Below are 19,213 nucleotides of genomic sequence, written 5' to 3'. Positions count from 1 at the left end.
GTGTTCTGAAGAAACACACAAACACACCTCTGTATGTTGCCAACGCAGGCCAAGTGGCCATATTTTAAGATACTGCCATAATAAAAAAGAGCTGGCAACTGATCGTTGCAGCTGGAGGCGGGAACTTCATCAAGGTCTGGGACGTGGCGAACGAAAGCTGCGACTACAGGCTGAGGAGAGGCGAAGACGCAGGAAGGTCAGGCTTCAAGTGGAACGTATGAACGGCACCCAGAACATCTGTTGCAACTGCGGCAAGGACTGTCACTCTCGATTGGGCCTTCACAGTCATGGCCGGCGATGCAAACCACCGTGAAGCGGACAAAACCAAGGCGCAATTCCATGGTCTTTCTAGACCGATGGATGCCAATGACATAATAAAAATCAAAGTAAAAGTAAATAACTGCGTGTTTAGTTTCCATGGGTAGAAGGAACAATCCAAATCAGCACAACTAAGTGTAACCCCAGTCATACGACTTCTACACCCACAGGCTACAGTTTACCGTGATGTCCAACATCGTCATCTTTCAGAACAGGGCTAAGACGGTACGAAGACAAATTTTTAGTCATTTCATTTATACATTGCAGAAAAAATTCTTTACCTGTACTTTAGGTGATGTATTCAAAGTCAACTGTATGGAAGTGACAGGATTTTTAACTCGCTAAAAAAGAAAAAAAAGGTGTAAGTGTCACATCCCACGGGGTCACTGCCCCTCCTGGTCAGAGGCGGCGCCACTCAGTGCCGCTAGCTAACGCTCACCTATCACCTCACAGTCTCGTAGGACATGGAGGTATAAAAGGAGCCAGCGGAGCAGAACTAGTCGCGGATTCTTAATCAGCAGTTCTCTTGTGCTTCGTTGGCGATTGGTAGTCTCTTGTTCCCTCAGTTTGTTTTCTAGGTGTGCATGTTCCAGTCCCGAGTGCCCGTCCCGTCAGTTCCTGCCTCTTGTTCTTCAGTCCTGGTCCATCGTTCCTGTCCGGTATTTCGTCACGTCTCAGGGTTGCGGTCAGACTCACAGATTAGCGTTTCACTGTTCACCGTAGTTCCAACACCGTGTGTGTTTCCTGGTCTCGTGTTTCTTGTTTCACTTCCACCGAGTGTCTTACAATACTCACCGTACACGTCTAACCTCACACTGCACGTGAAGTCATTATATATTTCGTCTGTGTTTGGACGTAATAGCAACGCGCGTCCGTGTCGGACTCCCGTCCGGACGCTACAGAAGAATCCGCCCGCTAATATGACTTCAGCGGAATGGCGTGAGCTGGCGGATCTGACAGAGGCGAACCAAGAACGGCTCCTGGTTTGCGCAAACGCCGCTAGCCGCCTCACAGATCAGTTGGAGCAGTTGACACGACTCCTCAGTCACGGTGGGCGGGGCGCCGATCCGACCAGTTCGCAAACGCATGATGATTGGCGGACATGTCTTTTTGATCGTCTTTATGCTTCCTCGGGTCCTCGCGCGGAGCCCACGAGCCCTGTGCAGACCAATGGGATCAGCGCTACTGAGCAGCTGTCCGTTCCCTTCCCGGAGGCTTTGCAAGGTAGTAGAGGTGAGAACCAGAATTACACAGAATACTCAATCTCCAGTCCAGCCTCTCTGTTCCCAGGGCCCTACTCTCCAGAGTCACCCCCTAGCCCAGACAGAAAGACAGAGAGACAGTTCTTCCCCAGCACCAAGAGTTTTCAGGTGCGTTCCAGGTCTCCAGTGGAGAAGACATCCAGCCCCCGATTGTCAAGACCACTCTCTCAGGAGTTCTCGCCGGATTACCGGAGCAACTCCGGGTCCAGCCGGACCCCGACGCCGCCAGGGCAGCAGGTGCCCTACAGCCCTGTGGACAGTGAGCCGGCTCAAGCACGCAACCTTGTCAGCTGTGCAGGGCTCGAAGAACAGTGCGTCAGACAGGGAATAATACGACTCAGTAACGGGCGTTTGACAGAGGAGGAAAGGAGGCGCCGTTTTCTGCAACGCTTGTGCTTTTACTGTGGAGCTGCGGATCACGTGCAGGTTTCCTGTCCAGTGCGGCCACCCCGTGGATCCCAACGGACCGACTTACTGGTGAGTGATGTATCTCTCCATACCTCCCTGTTGACATTACCAGTTACAGTATCCTGGGGTTTCCAGCAGCAGCAGACGGAAGCTATGGTAGACAGTGGCGCTGCAGGGAATTTCATGGATCATGATATGGCCGCGTCCTGGGGCTTGCCCTGTGCCCGATGCCCCAAACCCCTGGCTGTTAAAGCTATTGATGGCGCTCCAATCGGGTCGGGGCGTGTAGAGCAGCGCACAGAGCCCGTTACTATGCAGGTAGGGCCACTCCATAAGGAACAGATATGGTTCTATCTGATTAAGTCCCCTGATAACCCCATTATTTTGGGATATCCATGGTTATGCACCCATGACCCTATTATCTCTTGGAGGGAGGGGAAACTGCTGTCTTGGGGACAGCAGTGTCCCGAACACCTGGAGACATCTTGTAACTCCACATCCATAGAGAGCCCTAATGCAGATCTGCCCCTGCAGCTTCCAAGGGAGTATGCAGATCTAGTGGCGGTGTTTAGCAAACACAAGGCTGCAGAACTGCCTCCTCATAGACCTTGGGATTGTGCTATAGATCTTTTTTCTGGCACTACACCCCCTAGGGGGCGGGTATACCCTCTTTCTCAACCTGAACATCAGGCAATGGAGGCTTATATAACGGAGGCACTAGAAGCCGGATTCATCCGGCCGTCTACCTCTCCAGCTTCCGCTGGCTTTTTCTTTGTTGAGAAAAAGGACGGGGGTTTGCGCCCCTGTATTGATTATCGGGGGCTAAATGCCATTACTGTGAAGTACCCGCACCCCTTGCCTCTTATCACGTCGGCCCTCGAACAGGTTTCCGGTGCTACCATCTTTACTAAACTGGACCTTAGGAGCGCATATAACCTGATTCGCGTTAGGGAAGGGGATGAGTGGAAGACCGCCTTTAGCACCGCCCTCGGCCATTATGAGTACCTGGTCATGCCTTTTGGCCTGGCGAATGCACCTTCCGTATTCCAGGCTTTTGTTAATGAAGTACTCAGAGAACTAATTAATCGCTCAGTATTAGTGTATCTGGATGATATCCTGATCTTTTCTCGGTCCCGTGAGGAGCATATTGGACATGTCAGGGAGGTGTTGCAAAAGCTGGCAGCACATAAGCTGTACGTGAAAGGGGAGAAGTGCCAGTTCCATGTGCACTCTGTGGATTTCCTGGGGTACATCCTAACACCCAACGGGGTCACGATGGATCCACAGAAGGTCTCGGCAGTTCTGTCATGGCCCCAGCCAAAGACAGTAAAGGACCTGCAACGGTTCCTAGGTTTTGCGAATTTCTATAGGCGCTTCATAAGGAACTTCAGTTCCGTTGCAGCCCCGTTGACTGCTCTGTTAAAAGGAGCCCCTAGGCGCCTGACCTGGACTCCTGAGGCGAGTCAGGCCTTTGAAGACCTAAAGAAGCGTTTTACTTCTGCCCCAATCCTGAAGCACCCTGATCCCAAACTGCCCTTTATTGTGGAGGTTGATGCATCTGAGGCCGGGGTAGGGGCAGTGCTCTCACAGCGCCAGGGAAGTCCCCTGAAGCTCTATCCATGTGCGTATTTCTCACACAAGATGTCGCCTACTGAACAGAATTATGATGTAGGAAACAGGGAGCTCTTAGCCATAAAGATGGCCTTAGAAGAGTGGAGACATTGGTTAGAGGGGGCTACGCACCCATTCTTAGTGTTAACTGATCACCGGAACCTGGAGTATCTGCAGAAGGCAAAGAGGCTCAATTCCAGACAGGCGCGGTGGGCCATGTTCTTCACCAGGTTCCGTTTCACGGTGACCTATCGTCCTGGCTCCAAGAACGGCAAGGCCGATGCCCTGTCCCGTTTGTTCGAGGTATCGCCTCAGCTCTCCCCACCAGACACCATCTTGTCCCCGACGCAGTTTGTGGCTCCTATCCGTTGGGCTTTATTGGACGATATCCAAGCAGCCCAACGTCAAGAACCCGGTCCCAACGAGCAGCCCCAAGACAAAGAATACGTCCCGTCCACTGTTCGGTCCGAGCTCCTACACTGGGCCCATGATGGTCCAAGTACAGGACACCCAGGGGTCAACCGAACCTTGAAGCTTCTCGCTGAACGCTTCTGGTGGCCATCCATGAAACAGGACGTACGAGACTTCGTCCTTGCCTGCACCACATGTGCCCAGGCCAAGGTCCCACGGCAGCTGCCAGCAGGGCTTTTAGAGCCACTCCCGATTCCCAACCGTCCATGGTCCCATATAGCGGTGGACTTCCTTACTGATCTTCCGTGTTCTGATGGAAACACCACCATATTGGTCGTCATAGATCGCTTTTCCAAGGCCTGTCGACTGATTCCTCTGAAAGGTCTACCTACAGCCCTGGAGACCGCGGAACTGCTGTTCCAACATGTCTTCCGGCTGTATGGCCTGCCAGAGGATGTCGTCTCGGACAGGGGACCCCAGTTCACCTCAAGAGTCTGGACGGCCTTCTTTGCCCGCTTAGGAGTCTCAGTCAGCCTCTCCTCTGGTTATCATCCACAGTCTAATGGGCAAGTGGAACGCCTCAACCAGGAGGTTGGACGTTACCTGCGGAGTTACTGTGCTCAGAATCAAGCGGATTGGAGCAGATACCTCCCCTGGGCAGAGTACGCCCAGAACTCCCTGGTCCATTCGTCCACAAACTTAACTCCTTTCCAGTGTGTGCTCGGTTACCAGCCTCCGCTGTTCCCGTGGACGATGGAGACCAGTGGGTTGCCAGCTGTGGACGACTGGTACAAGAGGAGTGAGTCGGTGTGGGAATCCGCACATGTCCGTCTCCAGGAGGTGGTATCCCACCAAAAGGAGAAGGCCGACAAAAGGCGTAGGACTGTATTGTACCAGCCAGGGCAGAGAGTATGGTTGTCCACCCAGGATCTCAAACTGCATTTGCCCTCGAGGAAGCTTGCCCCCCGTTTCATCGGCCCCTTCAAGATCCTGAAGAGGATCAACCCGGTTTCTTACCGTCTTCAGTTGCCCTCGCATTATCGTATCTGTCCCACGTTTCATGTTTCGCGCCTCAAGCCCCATTGTGTTTCCGCCCTGCAGAGCCCAGCAGTTGCTCCACCTCCACCGTTGGATGTGGATGGTTCTCCTGCCTACTCCGTCAGGGCCCTCTTGGACTCCAAACGGAGACGGGGTACGCTGTACTATCTGGTCGACTGGGAGGGCTATGGGCCGGAGGAGCAGTCTTGGGTACCAGCACGGGACATCTTGGACCCAGCTCTTATTGAGGACTTCCATGAGTGTCATCCAGATCGGCCTGCTCCGCGACGGCGGGGGCGACCGCCTACCCGCCGGCGTTCTGCGGCTGGAGCCGCCCCTGGAGGGGGGGGTACTGTCACATCCCACGGGGTCACTGCCCCTCCTGGTCAGAGGCGGCGCCACTCAGTGCCGCTAGCTAACGCTCACCTATCACCTCACAGTCTCGTAGGACATGGAGGTATAAAAGGAGCCAGCGGAGCAGAACTAGTCGCGGATTCTTAATCAGCAGTTCTCTTGTGCTTCGTTGGCGATTGGTAGTCTCTTGTTCCCTCAGTTTGTTTTCTAGGTGTGCATGTTCCAGTCCCGAGTGCCCGTCCCGTCAGTTCCTGCCTCTTGTTCTTCAGTCCTGGTCCATCGTTCCTGTCCGGTATTTCGTCACGTCTCAGGGTTGCGGTCAGACTCACAGATTAGCGTTTCACTGTTCACCGTAGTTCCAACACCGTGTGTGTTTCCTGGTCTCGTGTTTCTTGTTTCACTTCCACCGAGTGTCTTACAATACTCACCGTACACGTCTAACCTCACACTGCACGTGAAGTCATTATATATTTCGTCTGTGTTTGGACGTAATAGCAACGCGCGTCCGTGTCGGACTCCCGTCCGGACGCTACAGTAAGCAATTATAACTCGCAACAAAAACGTTTTAATGCAGAAAATTAAAGGTGAAAAAATCCGGCTGAACACATCTGAAAATACAGGCAGCCTTTGGGTGTCTGTGGGCTCTTATTTGGAGCATCATGACAATTCCTCAAATGACTACATAAGACAAAGTACTAAACCCACTCCCAACACCTACTCCTCTCTCTAAGGCAGCGTAAAAGTAGCTTTGCCGTTTCATATGAGCACTTAAGTGGGTTGAATGGTAGTCGCAAGGGATTCTGGAACTGCAGCAACTTTGCCTTTTTAATATTTTGCCTGTATCCTCTGAAGAGGTGCTTTAGATTCAGGTTCAGATTTATCCTTCAGGCAAGAACTTTTTAAAAATAAATGATGAAGGTCAGCTTGCAATGACCTTTACTGTGCCATCTGCAAACCAGCTCTTCAGGGGAGAATGTACTTCTCTATCTGAGAACGAGTTAATCGGGTAACTGGAAATCTCTGCCAGTTTCAGAAGTAAATTAAATCACGTATGAAATGCACTGAATTTGGGGCAGGTGGGTGGGATCTATGTGTGGAGCTTTACACGTGATGATGTTTCCATGGAGACAGGCTGCTCTGCCATGGCTGTGGAGATGTTAGAACACAGGTGGGAAAGATTCGGACCACCGGCCCGCTTCCGCACGCTGCCCGTCGCAGCTCTGGAGCTTGGCTGCTAAGTAGGCCACAAGCAAGGAGCAGAACATTCCTTTCCCAAGAAGACGACCTCGATCCGATCAGCTCAGGAGAAGAGCTGGCTGCCAAAGCTGCGGGCTTCTGCCTCAACACAGACATTCTCACACACTTTTGAGTGCAAACACATAACAGAGCAATTCCTCATCCTTAGAGGTCTGGGCCAGAAGGTAAATGATGCCTGGGACAAAGGGAGTCATAATGTAATGTGCAAAAAGTGAACTGAAACTCACAACTGGCTCAACGGCTCAAGAGCGGAGGACACACAGGTGTCCCTGAGAGTTTCACAATCCCACACACAAATGCGTGCACACAGAAATCAGCAATGAAAATCAACGCAAAGAGCCGGAAGTCCCATTCAGTGTGACTTTGCATGTTCTCCCATGTTCATGTGGCTTTCCTCCCACAGTCTAAAGACACGCGTCAGGTGAACTGGTGACTCTAAATTGCCCGCAGCATGTGCATGTGGCCATACTGAACGTGTGTGTGCTACAACTGGCTGGTTTACAGATGGGTGACTGATTGCAGCGAGTTCAGTGCGGTGTGTCTAACGCTGTAAGTCACTTTGAAAAAAGGTGTCAGCTAAATACTACATTGTAATGACAGCATGTTGCTTTGGAGTGTCTGCTAAATAAAAAAAAACTGCAAATGTAAGACCACGAAACACACCGAATGCCCTGAATCTGGAGCTGCTGGGCAAGAGGGACACTGGTATTCGAGCTCTGAGGTCAGCTGGACAACTGCAGATCTGGAAACCAGCGCTGAGGGCACTGGCTCCTTCACTCATTCGCCCAATGCAGCCCACCCAGCAGGGGACCAAAGAGTCCTGATATAAAAGAAGGAGAACAACCCCCCTCCTCCTCATAACTGAGCCCTCCCTCCGAATCTAAAAGGTCTGGATGGCTCTCTTTGAACTAGCCAACTGCCCCAATTTCAAATTCTTACTGAGAATGATCTCAGCGGACATCGTGGTAACATGTGCACTGCAAGAAAGGAGCACTGAGAAGAGCCTTTAAGCTCAGCGCAGCCCCGCTGGACAAAATGGAAAAAGTAAGCAGAGCCAAGCCAGACAGGGTGGGGTACAGTGGTGTGGGAGGACCATTAGGACCTCAAACCCTAGAGGAAGACACAGGAAGTCAACTGCAAAACACACACTCAGCAACAGGTCTGAGGGACATTTTACGTGCAGATGTACTCCTGTTTATCTCGACTGCTCACTAGGTGCCAGTTAAATCCTGAAAAATGACCCATCGGACTTGTTTTCAAATTGAAACCATTCCATACATACTTGTACACACACACACACACACACACACACACATACATATATATACACCCAGAGACAAAGGCACACAGGTACACAGAAACTACCATGTCAGAAGTGCTGCCTGTATCGCAGACAACTGGATGAGCAAGTTTGTTTGCTTCTGGAAAATCTATCCACATTATTGTGTGTCACTCGGCACAAATGACACAAACATTACTCACCTGTATCCCGTGTGCAGATAATGTCCTTACACCATCTCTGCTGTCGAGCCCAGAATGCCAGTTCAACCCACACTCTTCGCTCTACTGTTTTTCACACATTCTACCCACTTGCTGTTCTAAATCTTCAGACAAGCAGGGTGCTACATCTAAGATATCGTTGCCATAAATGCCACAAATCCTGTAGTGACGTGGACGTGACAGGTAAGACTATTGGTGTAAAGAAAGGAGACAATAGTGCTCATACCAGTGTAAAATGCCCCAAGCCAAAAGGCAGCTGACTGTTCAAAGCATCATTATGGAGTCATTATATGCAGTAAACTGAATCTAACAAAGCTTCACCCACTTGCATACAGCAAACCTGCTCTAGTATGAAGTATAAAGAAACAATATATAACCTGGAACAGTAAAGACACAGTAGATGTTTGCACATAATATTACATTTTGTATTTAATAATAAAAAAAAATATATATACTATTTAACATATTAAGCATTTGGTATATGAATAATCTCACTGGAGTAACAAAGATGAAATACCTTAATAATATATTTAGTATTTAACACTTGGGCTGTGACTGAGACAACGTTCCATTTTTGGTGCTCCTTTCCGCAATCAAGCAGCTCACTGCAACAGTTTATAAAGCTGCTATAAAACACAGATTGTCTCGTAATGTTGTGTTACCCCTTAGAACCAACTTCATTCCTGGTCATTATCACAAGTTCTGCTCTTTTGGAATTTATGGTCTGTACACCTCGATTAGCTGAGCACATACTACGGATGCAAAAGTGCCATTAATTTCCCACAGCCGGCCAAATCTGAGGAGATGCACCTCAGATGCACAAAACACAAATAAAAGAGGTGAAATTCAGTGAAACCGCTCATCGTTAATTTTGTGTTTGGATGTCTCGTGTCCGGGCGATGTCAGAAAGCCCTGCGGTAATGAGATATACATCATATCGTATTTATGATAGGGAACAATTGTTAGTGCCTCAAATTTGATGGGAACGCAACAGGGGGGTGAATCGATGCTTATGTTCCATACAAGACATGCACACAGTATTAATGCTTTTCACAGTACAGACTCTGTTTCTCTCTGCAGTATCTATGACACCACAGGGGCCTCCCACCGTCATTCACATTCACATTCATCACCTCTGCCTTGACGTTCACACATCCCTCAGCATGTCATCGCAACGGTAACCCCGTGCTACTAACTACCCGCAAGATCAACTCGCGTTGGCCTGAGGACAAGGTGCCGTGGGTGGCCCGGTGTCCCGATGGCTCCAGCCCCGCAGCTGTGTACGACGGGGGAACTGTTACGTAAACGTTCCTGGCAGGAGGCCGTTCCGTTTTGCCGTGTGTAGGAACGCATCGGTCAATCTGCCCTCGGAGAAAGCAACAGACGAGACGTCTGGCAAAACTAGAAGGCAAGGGGCTCTGCTCACATTTTCTTCTGCATTAGAACGCACGACCCAGTAGCATATGTTCTTCACAGCCCATTTCGAAAAAGAGCAGAAACACAGCAATCACGCTGCAAAAAAGTAACATCGTTCTATTTTCTTTGCTTCTGCTAAAAATACATGCTGGCAGGACTTTCCCAGAGGGTTTTACATTCTTCGAGTCTGACAACAATTTAAAGGACAGCTTGATCAATTTGTTATTTTCTGTTTCTCACTGTTAGGAAGGGTAACAGTGTGCAGACTGTGGTGGCACCCCAACAAGAGTATCATAGCTCTCCAAACATGATGCTGTTCAAAAAGCTCAAGGAGTTCTCTGTCTTCTGATGTCAAAACAGACCCTCAGAGACAGCGAGAGTGCGAGACTAAGGAAAGCCAATCCAGATCACAGTACTATGGTAGAATAAACCCACCACTGGAAAGTGAGAGAGCAAGATAGTCCTATGACAGTGTATATATCAGAAGACCACCCAGCTCCAGTTCCACAGCCCCACTTAACATACACACACACAAACACACACACACACATACTCCAAGAAGCACTTGCCAAGCCTGTACTCAACCTGTTCCTCAACAATCCTGCATTTTTCACCACACATTACTGCATGCAGCTGCTCAGCAGGTTCTTCTACTGGAAATTACCTATTTTCCAATTCTCAAACTCATGTTCACAGCAGCAACAATGGCACAGTACCTCACAGTACCTGAGGTATGCGTTTAGATGTAGGTTCGAATTTGGTTCAGGGTGTGCTGAGTTTGCATGTTCTCCTTATGTTCAAAAGCCAAAGACATGTCCATTAGAAGACAAGGGTAAACTACTTCTGTACCCTCCTTTACCATGATAATCAGACCAGGGGTCACCTGAATTGAATTTGCTTCAACGGCAGTTACACCACCTACTCATGTTCACTGAGACGTATTCTTGTTCTGACACGTTTAAACAGAGCCTTGACCAGCCAGTGAGAGGAATATGTGGGTTTTGAGTGTACAGAATGTGTTAAGGATCTGGGAGTTTTGTTGGGGGGGGGGGGTGTGGTAGTGTGGTAGTGTGGTGGAGCAGTGGGTTGGACTGGGTCCTGCTCTCCGGTAGGTCTGAGGTTCGAGTCCCACTTGGGATGCCTTGTGAAAGACTGGGTGTGTCCCCTCCCCCTCCAGCCTTACGCCCTGAGTTGCCGGGTTGGGCTCCGGTTCCCCGCGACCCCGTATGGGACAAGCGGTTCAGAAAATGTGTGTGTGTGTGAGTTTTGTTGGACTTAAACCTGTCATTTGTGTCTCATGTTACATTGACTACGTCAGGCTTCCTGTAGTTCTGAAATATAGGTACATTAGAGCAATTTCGATGTGGGCACGATGCTGAGAAACTAGTTCATGCTTTTGGATCTAGTAGGATGGACGGTTAATTCTGTTATTGGGCTGTCCGTACCAAACTGTACTCAGGTTACAGATAATAAAAACTGCTGCTGTCAGAAATGTTAAAAAAATGAGGAAGAGCAACCTTATAACACTGGTTCTTAAACTGCTGCCCTGCCTTACGTTTACATTTATTCATTCAGCAGACGCTTCTCTCCAAAGTGACTTCCAACAAGCTTTATTTAGTCTTATCAGCCCACACACTTAATTCACCGTGGTGACTTACACTACTTACAATGGGTCACTCATGCAAACACTGATGAAACACACTCTCTCTATCACTGATACACTATGGGTGAATCTCAAAACCATGTCTTCGGGCTGTGGGAGGAAGCCCACACAGACACGGGGAGAACATACAAACTTCACACAGACTCAAAGGGGATCGAACACACGTCCTCTCACACCACCCAGACGTTCCGAGACAGCAGCGCTACGTGCTGTGCCGCCATGCCGCCTTCCGGTTAAATTTAGATAAGAAAATTTTACTCTTGACGTATAAGGTAGTTAATGGCATTGCTCCAGCTTACCTTAGTGAGATTATTGATTCTTATGTTCCAGAACATTTTTCTCCCTTGCCTTTCATTTGGGAGTTTTTTTTTTGTTCTCCTTTTCTTTGTGGCTAGTTAGCTTACTTAATACCTAATACTTACTTTAATACCTCATGTAGCTCTTGTATTAATTTAATGTATAGTCAAGTTCTTCTTTGTATTATGTCGTCTGTTCCTTTGTTCAGTACTCCATGTCACTGTGTGAGAAGAGCAGTCTATAAAAAGAAATGGAATTGAACTGAATTTGAATACTGGAAATGGACTGTAAATTCCTGTTGCTTACAGACCTGTTCTTCTTCAACTAGTAATAAGCAGGGAGGAATGGTGCGATCACCAGATCTAAAACTAATAGCATTTATTCATGAAATGCAGCTGCCACACTGCCACACTTTCACCCCTAAACCCTCTTGAGTGGACAGCAAGGTCGTCTAGTTACTCCTTGCTGAGACACCGCAATGGTTTCCACCAGGGAATGCAGGCCAGCTGTTCTTTTCACAGACAGTCTAAGAGGGATCAAATTCTGCCTCATAAACAGAACCTGCACGCAGCGAGCATGAGCCGCCTTAGCATCTGCACCCGCATCCGCCAGTCCATCACAGAGGCGAGTAAATAAGTAAAAATGAAACAATGATGGATGGCATGTGAGGCAGTACATTCAAAGTATGTGACAAATGTGAGAGAATGCCCTGCAGGCCACCCAATGGACCAAATGTTTAGGTATGTTAATAATTCAGACTGAGAACATGCTGTAGCCTTTGTGTTCCTTTACAACTGTAGCAAAACCTACAAACAGCATGAGCCCAAAAAGCAGCAAATGGGCTCCTCGATGAGTGAGAACAGTACCACGCCTTTCATGTTTGCTGACAGCACAAGACAAAACAGCTCTGTTAACGCAGAACAATCACCAGTGCTAATACAGTACATGTCTATGATTTGTTCCACACTACCTATAATTTTTAAAAGTAGGGTACAATATCTAATACACTGTCAAAAAGCCAAATAAGCCATCTGTTTTTTAGATAAAATATTTTCTTGCTCAAATGCTTTATTTTGACTGGATGAAATGACACTGATTTTACATAACCATAGGGAACAATTTCAGAATGTTACATTTTTTTCTGGTGGTGTTGAAATTCTGAGTACAGACAGTCCCCGACTTACGATGGGGTTAGGTTCTGATAAACCCATCATAAGTCAAAAATGCATTTAATACACCTAACTTACAAAACATTATCACTTCTTATCCTTTAAGATGGATAATTGAGACCGTCAATTGTGAAAGTCCAAGTTCAGGTGCGATGGCCATTATGGGCTTGCCGCCTTTATGCTGGGCAATTATCTTGTTTCTCCTCAAGAGTAACTGCCTTCCTCTTCTTCTTCTCACCAGAAGCAGGGGATATAGAGGGGCGTTTCGTAGACTTGATGGATGCACAAAACACAACGTAGATACAGGGGGTATCCAAAAAACGCTGGCCACATAGAACACTACAGAACATTGGTTGTATATGCTAGTGAGCATGTGGCAGACTGGGTGATGCAGATTGCTCTCGCTGTCCAGCTGCCCAGAGAGTATTGTACCGCATATCGCTTGCCTGGGAAAAAAATCTAAATTCTAAATTCGAAGTACGGTTTCTACTGAATGCGTATCGCTGTCACACCATCTTAAAGTCGAAAAATCAGAAGTCAGGCCATCGTAACTCGGGGACCATCTATACCTTCAATTCAGATTATGTTCTGTATAGTACCCTTCTCAAAATGCTGCATCAGAGCCTCATCCACCAAGGAGAGAAGAGCTGGGAGCCAGGTTACCTCCTCATCCAAATAAATAAATTGTGATCTCAAGCAATACACTACCCGTGATGTCAAGTCCTGAAGTCCTTTCTGGAAAAAACAAACAGACCTGGAATCTTTCACGACGTAGATATTAATCTTTAAAAATATGTCTACATAGACTTTTTTTGAATTAGTCTACAAATCCAAGCTAGTCAAGGTGAGCTGGTTGCCAAGCAAACTATTATTTTAATTTTTGGTGTTCTTGATCATTTTATTTTTAAATAAGTCACACTGGTATCAGAAAAATAAACCATTTTTTGCTGTGTAGTTGTACGAATATAATGTACTACAGGGTTGTCATACTTTACACTCCAAAAACAGCAAAACCCTTAGTAGTTTATTCCTTATTTAAGATTAGAAGGATGTCACAAAAGCACATGGTTGTAACTGTTGTGTCGATGTACAGAATGAGCTCTGAGGTCACTTAAAAAAATGAAAACATGTCTGTGTTCTGCCCTTTCTGTTTATCCTCTTGTCATGCAATATGTCCAGTACAACTGGAACAAAAAAAGTTACGTTCAAATTCTATGCAGTACTCTTCATCTCCAGATATGTAGAATGAATGTAATGGGCCCCTCTGTACGTGTAATAACAAGACACTTGGTCTAAATTGTTTTGAAGAATACTGAAAAGCTTTTCAGGGGGTGTGGTGGCGCAGTGGGTTGGACTGGGTCCTGCTCTCCAGTGGGTCTGGGGTTCAAGTCCTGCTTGGGGTGCCTTGCGACAGACTGGTGCCCTGTCCTGGGTGTGTCCCCTCCCCCTCCAGCCTTACGCCCTGTGTTGCCGGGTTAGGCTCTGGCTCCCCGTGACCCTGAATGACACAAGAGGTTCAGAAAGTGTGTGTGTGTGTGTGTGTGTGTGTGTGTGTGTGTGTGTGTGTGTGCGTGTGAAAAGACTTTCCAAAGATGTGCAAGTAAATCTTAACATACTTGATCCACACAATTAAAAAGTGAAAAAATGTGTGTGAGTGACAAGGAGAGTGTGTCCCACTGATGTATGGATGAGTGACCTGCTGTAAGTAGTGTATGTCACTGTGGTGAAGAAGGTGGGTGGGCTGATAACACTACATAGAGTTCATTGGAAGTTGCTTTGGAGAGAAGTGTCTGCTAAATAAATAAATGTAAATGTCTCAAATTATTAAAATGCTGAGAAGCGAATGTCATACATGTATTAATTTAGCTGATGCTTTTCTCCAAAGCAACTTATAATGCTAAGCCACTTACAATTACCTGCCTGTTTATACAGCAGAGTAATTTTAGGGTAAGTACCTTGCTCAATGACCGAAAGAATGAGATCGCGGATACAAGCGGCAGAAATGAGTTTCCTCCGCAGAGTGGCTGGGCGCACCCTTAGGGATAGGGTGAGGAGCTCAGTCACCCGGGAGGAGCTCGGAGTAGAGCCGCTGCTCCTCCGCATCGAGAGGAGCCAGTTGAGGTGGCTCGGGCATCTGTTCCGGATGCCTCCTGGACGCCTCCCTGGAGAGGTGTTCCGGGCTTGTCCCACTGGGAGGAGGCCTCGGGGCAGACCCAGGACACGTTGGAGAGACTATGTCTCCCGGCTGGCCTGGGAACGCCTTGGGGTTCCCCCAGAGGAACTGGAGGAGGTGTGCGGGGAGAGGGAAGTCTGGAGTACTCTGCTCGGACTGCTGCCCCCGCGACCCGGCCCCGGATAAAGCGGAGGAAGATGGATGGATGGATGGATACCTTGCTCAAGTGTACCTCAACCGGAAAGAGGATTTGAACCTGAGACCTTTGGGTCCAAAGGCAGCAGCTCTAACCCCCATCCTACCGCTTAAAGAACTGCCCAGGATTGCCTGAATGACCAACAGCAATTGTGTTTTTTACAATATTTCATTGAAAACACTACCGATTGTGGCCAAAAGATAATCAGAGCACCTGATATCAGAGAGTCCATCACAGCACGTACACCGATCTTTGTACCAGGTTTCGGCCTCCACATTTCTTTACTACTGGTGACCTTTAAGCAAAATGTACAGTAGGTAGCTGTGGCTTACTTGTCATGAGCTGAGCACAGATCTCTACTGTAGTGTCATATTATAAAATTTTCTTGTCGATCCATACACTGTCTCCAACAAAGTGACGATTGTGCGAGACGGACCCCAACAAAAGCAGATATTGAAATGAAAACCCAGGATCTACACCATCATTTCACACCAATGTAAACTTCAAGCCTCCTCCAGAGCAAGATGGAAACCATTTGTCGAATGGTTGATCCATTCTGATGAGAAATCTAGTTTTAAACTTACCTGCTTCGAGTGAACACTGAATGATAGCTGAGCATACATTCGAGGGCCCGTTATCACGGTCATTGTCGTGGTTTACCTACCACAGTTTACCATAGCAAATGTTGCGATGAGTGATTTAAATAGTGTTGTTTGTGCCAAACACCACTGCGTGGCACTTAAAGCTCCCTCACCAATAAGCAGGGGCATTTAGTAAACCAAAAATAAACCGACAAATTCTGATTGTAGGACTGTGTCTAAATGGAAGCTAGAGAAAAAGAGTAATTTTCCTGAAAATCCCATCTGTAGCCACCCGACCAACTTTAAAGCTGTGAGACAATGGAAAGGAAATTAAGCGGCCACCACAGTGACAACCACAGACGCTCAGCAGAGTTGTGGCACGGCAAAATAGCCTGGTGGGGAGACGGACTGACCGAGAGGCCAAATGAGTGCGAAGAGCAGGACACACGAGAACAAATTTAGCTGTAGTCTGGAACTGCCCTGTCAAAGGACACACATTTTAAAGCAAGTGCGAACTGTAAGGCAGCTGGGAAAAGAACTGCGTCACTTACATGCTACGTTTCGGCCGGCGACACACCAAAACGTGCTCAAAGAAAGACTGTAAATTTGTTACATTAGTCCACTGACAGCTGTGGTTTCTGGACTCTTGAGCAAATATAAACAAATCTCTGGGAAAAGCATAACATTTTCACATACCAATTCACTTAAAGCGTGAAGATATTCAGGGATCGTGCAGGGCTCTCCTGGCTACTAGCTCCTTGGCTCTTGAAGAGAACTTAAAGCATCCCTTTATGTTCTGCCTTCTACATTTAACTGCTCATTTGCAAGAAGAAGTTCCAGTCCATTAATGTTACAGTCGGTTGGAAGAATTTTTAGTATGAAACCTAGTGGGAAGCATCCTTTTGTCATGCCCTTGGCACACCATTGCTGGTGTCTCATTTTTACCAACAGCGTCATCCGAAAAAAAGCCCATAATGTTACAGGTTTCTCTGTAGTCGTATGAATCCCCATGATGTTACAGGTGCTTTTCTGCAGATGTATGTGGTGCTTTGACTTTACCTCAGTCGACGAAGTGCTTCACATAAGTTTGAGATTTTTCTTTATGGACCATTGTATCCACTCCGCCTACTTTTTGCATTGATTTCCTTATTGTTTCTAAACTTTTTTCCACCTTTAAATGAAGAACGTGCCAGAGAGCTCGTAAGATTTCGAGCATTAATTTTTGTCTGGCTGGTGTGGAGAAACTCCACTATGGGAAAGAGTGGCGCGCGAATGTAGGCGCCCGCGCGCTAATCGGCGGCGGCACGAACTCCGCGCGCGCAGCAACGCAATTACGAGGTGTCACGTGAGCCGCGAGTCCCGTCTGCTCGGCCGAGGCGACAGAACAGCAGCGCTGCGGCTTTACTGAGGCGCGCAACGAACAGACCGTCGGTCGCGGTTCACGTTCGTTAAATAACCTTAAGCAAAAAAAAACGGGTTTAGTCAGTGAAGTTCACGTGGGTGGAAAAGTGAAAAAGTAAAGGAAGGAAGTGCCCGAAAGTAGCGGTACAGTGAGTGAGTGAGTGAGTGTGTGAGTGTACTGCAGCCTAGGCTTAGTTACGCGGACCGACCGCACATACAGTACTAGTGTAGTGATGCACAACCGTTTCCTTCTCCTCCTCCTCGGATGTTCAGGGATGTAAAAAGTAAATATGAGCAGTGAAATAATCGTTTCCTTGTATAAATACTGTGTTGTACGAGAACTTGATGACCGTGTGAGCGCAGTAGGCAGCATCGTCACACTGACTGTCACTGACTTACTTACTTACCGACCGCTCAAGAGAAGAGGCGAAAAGTCCGAGCGAGCAGCACCTACGGCTACGTCTACGCGGGGCGACTCACTCAGTCAGACTGGACTCTGGTCCGGAGCCTGGAGGAGTGAGCGACACTGACGGACTGACAGGAGACGCTCGCTGCGACTCGCTCGGCGTCCGGCGTCCGGCGTCCGGGCGGCTTTTCTCGGTCTCACACAAATGAATTATATTGTAACTCCGCTTCTTTGCGGCGCTTCCTTCTCTCTTCTCACTTTGATTTTGCCCCACACACACACACAGTTCCCGAGCTTTGAATAAGCATTCATTTTGGGTTTATTACTTTATAAACTCACCTGGGGCCCGGCAGCGAATGTGTCACTCACTGCTGGTGCTGCTCCTCCGCCGGCGTCTATTTGTGGAAGTGGCGCCGGTTCCGCGCGCTATGCAGTAGTAAGTAATACGCTCCTCCGCGCTCCGCTCCGCTCCGCAAAACTGCACTGCTGACGTCGCCCAGGTGCGGGCTGCCGCGCTTACACGCACACGCACGCACGCACACGCACACGCACACACACACACACACACACACGCCCACGCGCACCCATCCATCGTCCCCGAGAAGCGCCGTGGAGTCGCGCGCCCGTGTGGCGGCGCCGCGAGCGCGAACGTCTTGAGGTAAAGATGTAGCGAACGTGGGGACACGAGACATGATTCAATCCATGTCCCCGCAAATCATGGGGACAAACTAAACTGAGTCTTGTTTTCAGCGAGAATCACGTCGTTACGCAGAGCCTGGACGCCGCTGCTGGTGGCCTCGATTCGCGAATTTTCCAGGTGTAAAAACTGTCACTTGGGCCAGGGACACTTACTGAAGTGGCACCGCTTTGTCCCATGTGAATTACGTGTTAGAACTTGAAAAAAAGAAAAACCTTTTCGCCGCTGGTATTCTCACTCCATCAGTCCTGGGTACCGTGGTCAACGGCGGGCTACAGCAGCGGGACCGACTGGGATTCAAACTAGCGACCGTGAGACTGAAGGGACCGGCCGTAACCGCCACATTACGGTGGCTGCCTGCGCAAAAACAAAGTGCAGTAGTCCGTTTCCACTTTGTTTCGTTTTATTATCTCGCACTAAGCAGCCCACCGCGAAGGCCTGACCGCGACGGGAGCGCCGTGACCTCCGGTCTATTGGCGCACATCCCCGACACGCACCTGCACAACGAATGTCCTCGGTGGCCTCGTGTCCACGGATTCTCCGTTAGCGGTCAAGAGGCAGCAGAATGTGCCTGGGCCACCAGCATCTCCACGTGAGCAATGCATGTACACGTAGTGGAACGTGCAGGAAATGTACAGAATTACACCGTTCTCTCACCCTGCATATGTAAAAGTGTATTAATGTAGCAGGAAAATAGGAACATACAACATTGTGATGTCAGAGGCCTTTAACCATCACATCACCTTGAATCCAGGAGGCACAAGACCGATGTGCTCGATGAAGAGAAGAACGAGAGTCTCGTGTAGAATCTCCGCGCTGACGCTGAACGACAGCCGTTCTACAATGTCTCCTGTCAAGTAGACATTCGACGTTTTGGCCCTGTTGTTAAACATTGTCTGTAACAGTAAATAGGGTAAAATGTCATGGCTGCTTGTCACACAGTACAGTTGAAGTAGTGGGGTAGTCACTAAGGATGGTCGAGTGAAGGTGCTTGTCATCCATACTGGTCTCCATGCTCACCCACCTGTGGGCCACTTTGCACTTTGTCTTCTCCC

The 19,213-nt window shown here is 48.4% G+C and overlaps 1 protein-coding gene across 1 annotated transcript in view; it reads right to left on the bottom strand.

The window, feature by feature from the left end:
- LOC108923432 (protein kinase C delta type-like) overlaps nt 1-17,972 on the bottom strand; it is a 33,532-nt gene extending 15,560 nt beyond the window's left edge. Inside the window, exon 1 of the mRNA XM_018734167.2 lies at nt 17,801-17,972. The gene's annotated coding sequence lies outside the window, so the exon portion shown is untranslated. The remainder of the gene's footprint in view (nt 1-17,800) is intronic.
- Between the last annotated feature and the right edge of the window lie 1,241 nt (nt 17,973-19,213).

The sequence above is a fragment of the Scleropages formosus genome, chromosome 22 (assembly GCF_900964775.1).
Source record: "Scleropages formosus chromosome 22, fSclFor1.1, whole genome shotgun sequence".
NCBI classification, from domain to species: domain Eukaryota; kingdom Metazoa; phylum Chordata; class Actinopteri; order Osteoglossiformes; family Osteoglossidae; genus Scleropages; species Scleropages formosus.
The sequence above is the reverse complement of the archived record's forward strand: the minus strand, read 5'-3'. Positions and strand labels throughout refer to the sequence as shown.